Consider the following 12,107-nt stretch of genomic DNA (forward strand, 5'->3'; position numbering starts at 1 on the left):
CTAACAATTGTCACCCCAATTAAAAAAAAAAAGAAAAAAAAGTAAAGGTGTCATGAAAAAAAATAAAGAAGGCAAACATTCGTTCCTTAAAAATTGTTATGACAGAAAATTAACTGAATTCCTTTGCATTTATAATTTTGGAATATTTATGGTTTTATTGTTTAACTCACAGGTGGATTTTCTATTACTTGCAAGTAACAAAAGATAATCTAGGGCTTCCTTCGGTAGTACTGGTGGTAGTGTTAAAGTGGGGAATGTACCATTCAGGCAGGGAGAACAGCATGAATAAATTCAAGGATGGGTTGGGTTTAAGGGATGGCTGTTGACTTCCATTTGCTGGCTCAGAGTCCATGTAACAGAGTTTTAAGCAATGAGTCTGGAAATACATGGTGAGTGCTAAGGTAACAGTGTCTAATCCAATTTTCATTAATTACAGGCAGCATTGGGCATTTTTGTTTAAGGTTATTTAACTTCGGAGGAATAAATTTAGACCATTGCTTTAGGGAAAACAACCAGGTAATGTAGCAGGTCTCTTTTCCAGGGATCTGGGGAAAGAGATAATTGCATTTCATAAATGTGGCTAGAAACAGATTTGTATGGCATCTGTAATTGAAGAGTTATCTCTGGCCTTGAATTCTAGGTGTAATATATCCTTGCAAACCCCTAAGAAAAATCTCTGCCAGGAATATGTGCTGCCCATTATGTTTACATGAGATGTTTGATTTCTCACTACTCTCTTTAATCTATTGCAAGATGTCTTAGAGCAAAATTACTTCCATTATCAAGTCCTCACATCCTTTTTCTTAGAACCCATGTACCATACTGCTTTGTAGGGCCTCTGTCTAATGAAACACTATCGCAAAGGCTCTAAATCAAACCTATGCTTCACTTCAGTCCTCCCATTTTACAGGGACTGAGGGACAGAACTCATGTATCACCAAGATTGGCTGTTCTCTTTTTAACATTGCTTTTGTTCTGCTGATAGTAGAATATTCCTTTAATGCCAGAGGCAGTGTAGTATAAAGAAAAAAGTATGTGTTTTGATTTAAACAGAACTAATTTCAAATCTGGCTCTAACAGTTCTATTTTATATCCTTGGATAAGTTCTACTTGGGCACTCCAAACCTCAATTTTCTTATCTATAAAATGGAAATAACAACTTTCCCTTGAATGGCTGTTATGCATGATAAATGAGACATAGATGTATTCAATAAATGCTAGACTTCTTTTCCTCTTTTCTGACTCTTAATAAATAAATGGAGGTAATTATTAAGAGGTATTGGAAAATATCCTAGTAATCTAAAAGATCACTTAGGATTTTTCAGAATAAAAGAGAGTTAAGAATCATTTTGACTATTTTAATGTTATTTTATACTATATTTCTATATCAAGCATTTGCTTCTTTTGGGACTCTGCAGTCGTTTGTTTAAGATTCTTATATTACATTGGTTTGCAGAGAACTTAACCCATATTTTTTATTTCTAAAAAATGGCATCCTGCTATACTCATCTGTTGCCTGTTTGTTGAATCAGCAAGAAAATCACTATCAAATGATAGCAAAATGGAAAACAAAACGAAACATGGAGGGCATTTATTTTATTCCTTCTACACTGATTGATTTTTTAAAAAGCAGAGAGTCTTTATCATAGGTTCTCAAGCAAATTCTTACTAAATTTGAATTTATGTCCATGTATTAATAGCATCAGATTTTCACTTTGTTTTGACATAAAGCAACCATGACATTTAACAGTGACTCACCTGCAAGAGGGTAATAAAGAAATAAGCAAGTTGAGCAAATTAAAATCAGTCACCGACTCAGATATAAATCTGATCTACCCTTATGCTCACCTTTGGTTTTATTTTCATGGGTATCTCTTTGTGTGGAAATTACAAATGTATCTACTAAAAGCAATGCTTTCATGGTTCTAAACTTAGGCATACTCTGGGCACAGAAGTTCAAGAATTGGGGAGCCACAGGCAAAGGTATGCGATCAGTAAATATAAATGTACCCAGGACAGATTTTCTCAAAAATGCAATATTTTCATAGGACTGAAAACTTCTAAAAAGAGCAAGAAAACTAAAATAATCCTTGGGAATTTAAAGCAGTATTGCAATTTCCTGCTAAATAAATGTTGGTATAATTTTGACATCAAGTATCTAAACTTGGTTTCACCATGTGTCATTCAGAGCTGAATTTATCCCAGGGAGGTTTAAGGAAATTGCTGGTAAATATGGTGTCAGTACAGTAGTAATGAGGGGAGGAAAATGATTTAAAAAAAAAGTCTAGATTTCAAACTTTTAAAAATTATTTGGAACAGTTGCATTGCATAATGTGGGTAGAGGACTTATCATCCCTGTCATCTTCCCTTAAACATCCAAAGAGATCATAGATACAGTATCATGATACAAAGAAAGCCTCTGAAAGACACTTTAGATTTAGCAAATAACAGGCCTCGAAAGAGATTGTCTGATCCAACCTACTCATTTTACAGAAGCAGAGACTCAGTCCGTGAAGTAACTTATGTTGAATGACAACAATGCCAAGTGTTGTAAATATTGTACAATAAGATTAGACAAGCAATTGCTGTCAACAGATTATTTACAGGTGAACATCAATTATAGGGAGGAAGTTGAAGATGATGGTCTTTCAGAGATGTACTTGACACAGAAAAGAGAAGATACGAGAAGATAAAGAGGAAGAGAGATGGCAAACAAGCATATGAAAAAATGCTTCACATCATATGCCGTTAGAAAACTGCAAATTAAAACAGCAATAGTACACACCTATTAGAATGCTCAAAATTTGGAACACTTGACAACACCAAATGCTGGCAAGGATGTGGAGCTACAGGAATGCTCACTCATTGCTGATGGAAATGCAAAATGGTGCAGATACTTTGGGAAACAGATTCTTACTAAACTAATCATACACTTATCCATGTATTCCATCAGTTGCACTCCTTGATATTTCCCCAAAGGAGTTGAAAATTCCATTTTGTCTGCACAAAAACCTGCACATGGATATTTATAGCAGCTTTATTCATAATGGCCAAAACATGAAAGCAACCGAGTCCTTTAGTTGGTGAATGGGTAAATAAACTGTGGTCAATCCCGACAATGAAAACTTAGTCAGTACTAAAATGAAGTGAGCTATGAAGCCCTGAAAAGACATAGAGGAACCTTAAATGAATATTAATAAGTGAAAGAAGCCAATCTGAAAAGGCTACATATTGTATGACTCCAAATATATGATATTCTGGGAAAAGTAAAATGATGGAGACAGTAAAACCCAGGTTACCAGGGTTTGGAGGGATGAATAGGCAGAGCACGGAGACTTTTTAGGGCAGTGAAAAATACTCTGTATGATATAATGATGGATACATGTCATTATATTTTTTTCTAAACCTATAAAATGTGCACCAAGAATGAATCCTAAGGTAAACCATGGACTTTAGATGATTATGATGTGTCAATGTAGGTTCATAAATTTTAATAATGTACCTCTCTGGTCAGGGATGTTGATAATAGAGGCGGGTATGCATGTGTTGTGGAGTAGGATCTATATGTGAAATCTCTATACCTTCCTTTCCATTTTGCTGTGAACCTAAAGCTGCACCCCAAAATAGTTCTTTAAAGACAGATGAGGATATGAAAGTTAGAGAGAGATAATTGGGGGTTAGTCTGATCCAGATTATCTTGGTAGAGTTTGTGATGAGCTCACCCCAAACCAAAGATGTCATTGTTTTCACTCCTATAATTTGCCAGATAAATTAAATTGGCAAGTAAGACTTTATTCAAAGCTATTTTAATAGGGAAGAGATTGAAATCAATTCTGCTGAAACGAAAGATGGAAGAGTTTTTAAGTATGGGGTGAATTAGGGGAAAAGTGCTGAAGGACATTGGTCAATGTGATTAGGCCACTTGTGTTTCTAGGTTATTTTTTGTTTGTTTGTTTGTTTGTTTGTTTGTTTGTTTTTAATCAAAGTTAGACTCCTATCTTCCCACAAAGATTCAGAGATAGGGGTACTAACTTTCTTGATGATTACATCTCAGAGGGATGTAGGTTCCCAGGTCCTACAGGAAAACATTTTTGGCCTGCAAGAAACTAACGAAAGATTTATATCACAAAAGGGCAGTTAAATATCTTACGATTGCAAGTTTTCTAAAGAAAATGCTCTAAGAAAAGGGAGATTGAGGCATATAGTTAGGAAGACCCTGTCTAAGGTATAATCAAGCTGAGGAAACATTAAGGCTGTTTTGGTTTGATTCCACTATTTTATAAGTAACTTTTTGTCCATATCACACGTGATTTTTACAATTGTCTAGTCAGGTAATCCTTATAAAATGGTGTCACCACCACTTTACAATGAAGAATTAGATGCTCAGGGAAGCACATGTTTACTCAGAGTCTCACAATAAGGACGTGAAAGAAGTTGCCTCTAGATTTTTGACTCTTAGTTTGTACTTATTCTACTGTGTTAGCGTGTTTCTTTAAAATAACAACTGATATTTGGGTAATACAGTTTCTATAACACTTTCATGTAGATTACCTAATTTGCATTTCACACTGAGGCAGAGGTAGAGAGGGTATAATTGTCTTCAATTATAAATGAGGTAATTGAAACTTCAAGAAATTAAGTGACTTTGCAAATAATGAGATTGGAATCCAGATCTCCTGATCCCATTAACTAATTGATTAAACACATGTTTAGACAAATCCCCAATATGTGTTCACTTTCTATATCAAGAGCTAGGGATTGGAAAGGAAGCAACATTTCTACCCTCATGGAGTTTTGCATCCTAATGAGAAAAGACAGAATGAAAGGGAAGAGATAATGACAGGGAGCAATAAGGACATTGAGATAAAGTGGAACCTCTCAGGCTAGGTGGTGTTTGATTTTTTTTTTTTTTTTTTTTTTTTTTTTGTGAGATGTTTAAGGATAGTTGATCTGGGGAGTGGATACTTGTGTTGAGAGCAAGCATGATAACGTTCCTAATTGAGGAGACAGTTATTATACAGGCCTAAGGGGCAACATCTACGCAGGCAGTCTGTGTTCCTAATGCATTACTGTTGCTTGCTGCTGGAGGTGCAGGAGGAAGGCTGATGTGGCTGAAGCATCATGAGAAGGTAGGAACATAGATAAAGCTGAGGTCAAAGAGGGGCATGAGAGTTAGACTACTCGGGGCTTTGAGCCATTGGAAGGAGCCCCAACTATGGGAATCCACTAGAGTGTCTAATGCAGGACAGTCATATCTGACTTACCAACATGATATCAAACATTAGGGATTTCTTCTCCCTAAGGTTTGATATTCATATGCAGGAACTGCTCCTGAGTCCAGATACCATCATCCCTCTACCTGTGAAAACAGATGAGGGGAGAGAGGAAAAGGGAATAGTTAGGAAGACTTGGAGCTGAAGCTATGTCATACACTGTTATGTGGAAACACATCAGTGAAAAAATGGGAGATGTGATACACTATTGATATTGACAGATATCTGTGTCCTGCCAACATGGGAGAGCTTCATGATACAAACACTACCAGTGGGCATTTCGTTTTAATATACTTACTGCAACTCCTTATCACTGCTGGTATCATTATGGGTATTTTTTTAGCAGGCACATTTATGCCCTGCTAGTCAGTTGTTGGGATTTGACCTGCAAATTTATACCTTTGAGAAGAGATCATGTTTATTATTAGTGTGTTAAGACAGTATATCAAGGTCAAGTATAAATGAAAGCAACTAACATCTGGCACAGGAGATTCAGGAAGAAAGCTGCAATTCTTTCTCAACTCTGAGTACATGGAGCTTAGGTCAATATTTGATATGTGCTTGGGAAAGAATGTGATGGATGTATTGAAAGTTAATGAGAATTAAAAAGATTAAACAAAATGTATATGACCCGGAGTCTTATAAATGAAGGTGCTTAAATTTTTTTCAGGAGTTTGCATTATAGATTTTATAATCCTTTTAACATCTTGAAAATAGAATAACTTGCACAGAGATTTAGTGACTTTCAAGTCAAGCAAATTAATTGATGAACAGAGATCTTGCAAGAATATCTTTACTAATGGAAAATACTGAGATGAATAAAGACCCTTCAGATCAAAACACTAAAAACATTAAGCCAATTGAGTTCCAATCAGCATACTTTTTGTAGGCAGAAGAGTATTTTCAGCAATGTTCAATGAGGTGTTTTTTTTCTTCTTTTTTTTTTTTTTAAAATAGTATCTGAGTGATGAAGTGTCTGTGATACTAATAACAATATGGGGAGAAAAGCTGATGGCACTTCTCTCCCTCATTATTTGCAGCACTTCCTTCAGTACAGTTGGTGGTCTTCTTACAAGCAGAAGGGCCCACTCATATCCAGTGTTAGGCATTTCCTACTTACAAAGTTGCATCTGGGAAGGGTTGAAGATGAATGCATTGAGGGCTCTGAGTGTCACAGGATGAAGCTCACATGAGTGCTGGTGTGAACACATTTATCTCTGGGAGTAAACATTCTTTTCCCTTTCTCCCTGGACTTTGACAGAGTATCTTCTCATGAACATCTCGGTGGGTACTGTCTGTCTGTATGTAACAAATCAGTCTGCTTGGTAAATGCTCTCAGAAACTCCAGTGCGTCAGGCCCATGCAGCTGTTCCTGTTTGATTGTCGAATTAACTATGAAATGCGCCTCCTGACATTTGCTTGTGAGGGTAGCTTTGGCAGAGTGCTTAAGGAGAGAAGGCTGATTCTATGTCAGTTAAAATGCATCAGCATTTTAATTGTTTTAGTTCATCTTCTGTTCAAATAGCTCTTGAAACTTTGCCCACGAGTCTTTGTGTGGAAATCCTGGGCATTTACTCTGGGGGTTCTTGGTGCTAAGGTATAGCCATTTGGCCCTGTTTCTTTTTGATGTGATTTTATGTTTATAAATTGTTCTTTTTCCCCTTTGTAATAATGCATAGGACAAGATACTAAGGAGGAAGGGAGAATAATTACCATTACCATTAAAGGAGAAACAGAAATATGACTAAGCTATCTTGTTTCCTTGGAGTCTTGGGGACAAACTGCATGATTTAGAAGCATTTTGTGAATTTGCAAAGATCTTTAAGACCAACTACAGTTTACCACTTTAATTTCTTATTGATTTTTAGCAATTTCAAATTCTTGAGGCTTACCTTAGCATGCAAGTCTAGGCTTTTTAATTAGATCTGTATATTCAAGTCCAAAGTGTTGATGGAACCTTTATGAATTGTTTTAAGATTTAAAAGAAAGAAAAGAAAAGCATTTAATCCTTTTATTTGATACTCATTTTCTTTATGAAGTTTGAGGTGAATGCAAAGGAGAACTTTACTCTTTTGTTAGAATATTTAGAATATTTTAAAACCTCTTTATAATACTGGCCTTTGATGTTATTTCACTATAAGTGTTAGAGTCTGACATTTTCATTATCCAATGTTAAAATAAACTTCATAAAATATGAAAATGTTAAGATTTTATGTTGGTTTCAAAGGGATGCATATATTTTCCATTTCATTTTCTATACTGGTAATTTAGTTACTACGAGGGCCATAAATTTTCCTTTTATAAACTGGAAAATTATAGGATGATTAACTAAGGGCAATACATATGGAACAAAATTTAAAGGTTTTACAATTTCTGTGTTTCACTGAGAAATGTGATTTAACATCTTCCACCTGGATGGTTGTGCTTCCTGTGTCAATAAGACATGTCTTATTTTGTCCTCTCTCTCATCATCTTTCAGTGGGATTAATTCAGAACCTCCCTGACTTGTTTCTTCACCTTCATTTTCATACACCACTGACTAGCTCACTGTGCATTAAAGGCCGGAGGCGGGAATTATTTGAAGATTTCTCTGGGCATCTCTCTCTGTCTCTGTAGTCTCTATGTGGTCTTGCCAGGTTGGTGCCTTCAGGGTAGCTGGACTTCTTACAAATTGGCAGAAGGCTCCCAAGACGCATGCTCAGAGAAAGAGAGAGAAAGCAAGCAAAAGCTGAATTGTTTAATGTCAGAAGCCACACAGCGTCTCTTCTGGTGGTAGGGCTTGTTAAGGTAATCAGAGTCCTACTGGTTTCAAGGGGAGGAGAAATAGACCCCACCTCCTGGTGGGAGAGTGACAAGGACCTGGAAGAGCACGTGGGACCAGAATGTGGGACCATTTTTGGAAAAAATTTCAGTGTTTGTCTTGAAATTTCAACTTAAACTATGGTTTAGGATTATATAATTATAATAAATTACAGTATTAAGCTTTGGTTTAGGAGTCTAAGTCTATTTCAGATCCTACTATTCTAGCTTTATTGTTGTGTTTTTGGAGGAATTTGGAATTTCATAGTTTTTCTTGGTGAGTTGCCCCAGAATTGCTCATATGCTTGAGAGCAAAAAACAAAATTAAATGGACATTTTTAAACAAGTATATGCTCCTGCAATAATTTTCCCAGAAGTAATGACTATATTGAAATAATTAGACTTTCAAATCATGTTAAAGTTGATTTCTTTTTGCTGACCTGGTTCAGCAGATGCTAACCAAGTTTAGGAGGACTATTCTAATTTCAGCATGTAATAATCCAGAAATGAAGTGGATGTGAAGGACTCTGTGACCTTCAGAGATGAAATTATGCCCTTTCTAGCAAAGCCTTTTATTTCTAAAATATGTGCTACTTCTAGCAGACCTGACTCATTAATGCCTGCTTCCTTTCCATGCTGTTCCGGATGACCAAAGCATCATTATTGAGAACCTACTTTGTGCAGGGCACATTCTTTTCCTAATTGTTTTGCATAGAGATGAGTGCTTTTTCAAGGTTGAAGGCTTTGGAGGAGATAAAGACTGCTATTGAGCTAATCAGAGCATAGGAGTGGGGAGGGGAAGGGGGTCAATGATTTTCTAAGAAGAACAGAGCCTTTTCTCCTTACCTTTTTCTCTTTCCAAATATGAATCTATTTTACAAGCCTTAACACTTGCTTATTGTTGTTGTGCTTTATTCAACTTTTTACATTCATTTTCTTTTTCACAGTAATACTCCTTAAACACACACACACATACACGCATTCATTTTGAGAAAGAATAAAATCAGTATTTCCATAAGGGCCCTCATTTTAGAAAATGATTATTTTGCATCATTATGAATATTGCAATCAGTTGGTATATTTCTGTTAACCCACTCTAAATTTATACATTACAGAACTGAAGACAGAGAATATATGTCCTTTGGTGTGCAACATGCTTCTAAAATAGTCATGCTGTTACTGGAGTAACGCCTCAGTCCTTTTGCCCAAGCAGTAAAGAATTGCAGATCAGCAAACAGGAAGGTAGAGAGGAAGGAAAGTTTATTAGGATACGTTCTAAGAGAAGAATGGGCCAAGTCAAGCGAGACAATGGTCCCGAAAGCTTTGGGGATTGAGTTTTATATCATAGGCTCTGGGCCAGCCCTGTGTGTGATGTACAGACTTGGGTCATTTGATTGACGTGTGTAGGTTATATAACCCATTCCTTTCTGTGCATGCCCTTCCCCATAATGCACACCAAAAAAACCAATGGGGGTGTTAAAACTGCAATGCTAATTTATTGTAACTATATTATAATGAGGCAAAGGTTAAACCAAGGGTATGCTTTAACTTTCTGAGTAGGCATCAAAAAACAGATAATTCTAGATGCATTTTACTTCCCTCTTTTCAGGATGTTCTAATCACAAAATTAGTCTCTGGGGGTTGGACCGGGGTGGTCCCTGGGGAATGGACCTGGGCGGTGCAAAGTGTTAGTTACATTATGGTCCATTCCTCCTGTCACTCATGCCTGCCTTCTGCCTAACAATGCTTCTAAAATATGTCATGATTTAAACCTTTAGGGTACAATGATAGACCACTTTTTTTTAAAACAGATTTTACTGATAGGTTGACAGCTTACATCTATATTTTAAGTGCTATTTTATTACCCACTGCGGTTGTTTTTATGCATTTTGATTTAATTTGTTATATTTTTGCACTGAGAGAATTCGTACAAAAAGTGCTATTCAAAAAAGCAGAGTACATACCTGCATAATTTTTTATATATTTATTTTTTTACATAGATTAAGAGAACTAAAGTGCAAAACGGAAATGAACTTCCTGCCTCAGTAATGGATATGTTGGTCCTTGTCCTCATGCAAATGAGAGTATTGATGATGTAGCTTCATGAATTGCAGGTCTTAGTGTTAGCATTATTTGGAATGGAGAAACTCAAACGAGGTCATTTATGATACAGTCTTCTTAACCTCACCCATCTCTTTGTAGCCCCGTGACACCTATAAATAAGGTGTCTGGCAGGGGCAGGGTGCAATGTGAGTTGTCAGCATTCTGTGCTTTCTCCAATGATTTAGCTAATCACAGGTGTTTCTAGAAATAAAAAGAAAAAAAAAAAATAAACAAAGGACAATGCAATAATGAATAAAGGAAAATATGGCCACATGTGAGGCAAGAGCAAAAATTAGATTATGCATACGGAAAGCAATTCCTGTCTGATTTATTAAAGCATGTAATTGGAACATGTGTAAGAGGAAATTTCAGCCAAAGGAAATAGCATGGGCATATGGACCAAACTGTGTCAAGATTATAGAGTTAGGATTCAACTTTTTTGCAGTCTTCTATTTCTCTTAATGTTGATTGTATTTCAGAATCTATGGCCATGAAAACATATTCATCTTTTTCTGAATTTTTTGAAATGTTTTCCTGAACCCTGAGCTATACCAAACCCTTAGTTATTTATTATGAACTTTAGGTGGCTTAGTAATTTTCTATAGTCAGTAATAATACCAACAATATATTGATTATCTAATATGAACCAGAAATGCCGCCATGTATGTTTATGTGAAAACTAGATGAAGGGGAGCAGAATATACCATCGCAAAATATGCCTTTTTGGCATAGAATTATTTTAGGCTGGTTATTTTTAAGAAATAGCAGACATAGGAAAAGCTCTGAAAACTGAGTAGAAGTTACCTTTTCATAAGAAATGTTTACATTTATAAAGAAACTCTCCATTTGTAAGGCTGTCTCCCACTCTGTACCAGGAAGAGTAGGATGGCACTAAATTTCTAAAGACTCTTACCAATGGAAAAGAGAAGGCCTTAAATCTGCACAACAACCATACACTTGTTGACTGTATTTTGTTGCTAACTCCCCCTAATTGTCCCCCCCACCCCCACCCCCATATCTTTTGTCTTTAGCTGGGGAAGGTATTATACTTAAGGTGGTGGCTTGGGCCATTTTAAGGAGTTACTCTGGGTTTTCCTGGGTCTCTCCCACGTATATAGGAAATACACAGGTTATTGAACTTCTGTTTGTTTTTCTCCGGCTAATCTGTCTCAGCCAAGGACCTAGAAGGCAGTCATTATGGGGGAAAAAATTCCATCTTTGGATAATTCTTTTTAACAAATTTGCAATTTGGTGTTATTTGTAAGTTGTTTATGGATGGAGTAAGGGTGGAAGTGAGGGCTAGCAAAAAGGACTATAGGTTTCTAAAGACACTAATTCCTTCCTGATTTCCACTCATGGGTTCGCAGGTTTCCATTCAATCCCTCTCAGTCAGACTACTCACTTTCTCTCCTATTTGATTTTCACTGTGGGTTTTTCTCCTTCCTCTACCCCATGAGCAAAATCTGACCTTCTATTACTTCATTCAGTAGATCCATATTCTATGCCATTGTGTTTATTTCCATACATTAGTATTCACAGCTGGCTCTGCTCAATACCAGTATGCTGGGCAGTTTATAGGTTGGTTACCTAGCACAGAACTGAAGTGGCCCTGTGGCTGTGGCAGACTTATGGAATGACCTGGTCACAATGTGTGGGTCTTCATGAAGAAAGGCAAGTCCTTTGGGCACCCTCTGTTCATCTTAGCGTAGAGGCTGGGCTTGCTACTTGAATCTTAAGACACAATAGGCCACAATACAGTTATCCTTTTAAAAGCATTAACATTTAATTAAATTCTTCGATTTCTGAAAAAGACCAACAAATATTGTTTTATATAACATTAGTTTAGTTGTCATTTTAGTGGGGAAAATGGCTTAAATAATTTAATTTGTAATAAACACAAATTAAGAGAGCAGGAACAAAGCTTGAAAGGAA

Source organism: Rhinolophus sinicus, chromosome 3, assembly GCF_057876585.1.
Source record: "Rhinolophus sinicus isolate RSI-liver-muscle chromosome 3, RSI-T2T, whole genome shotgun sequence".
Classification (NCBI taxonomy): Eukaryota; Metazoa; Chordata; class Mammalia; order Chiroptera; family Rhinolophidae; genus Rhinolophus; species Rhinolophus sinicus.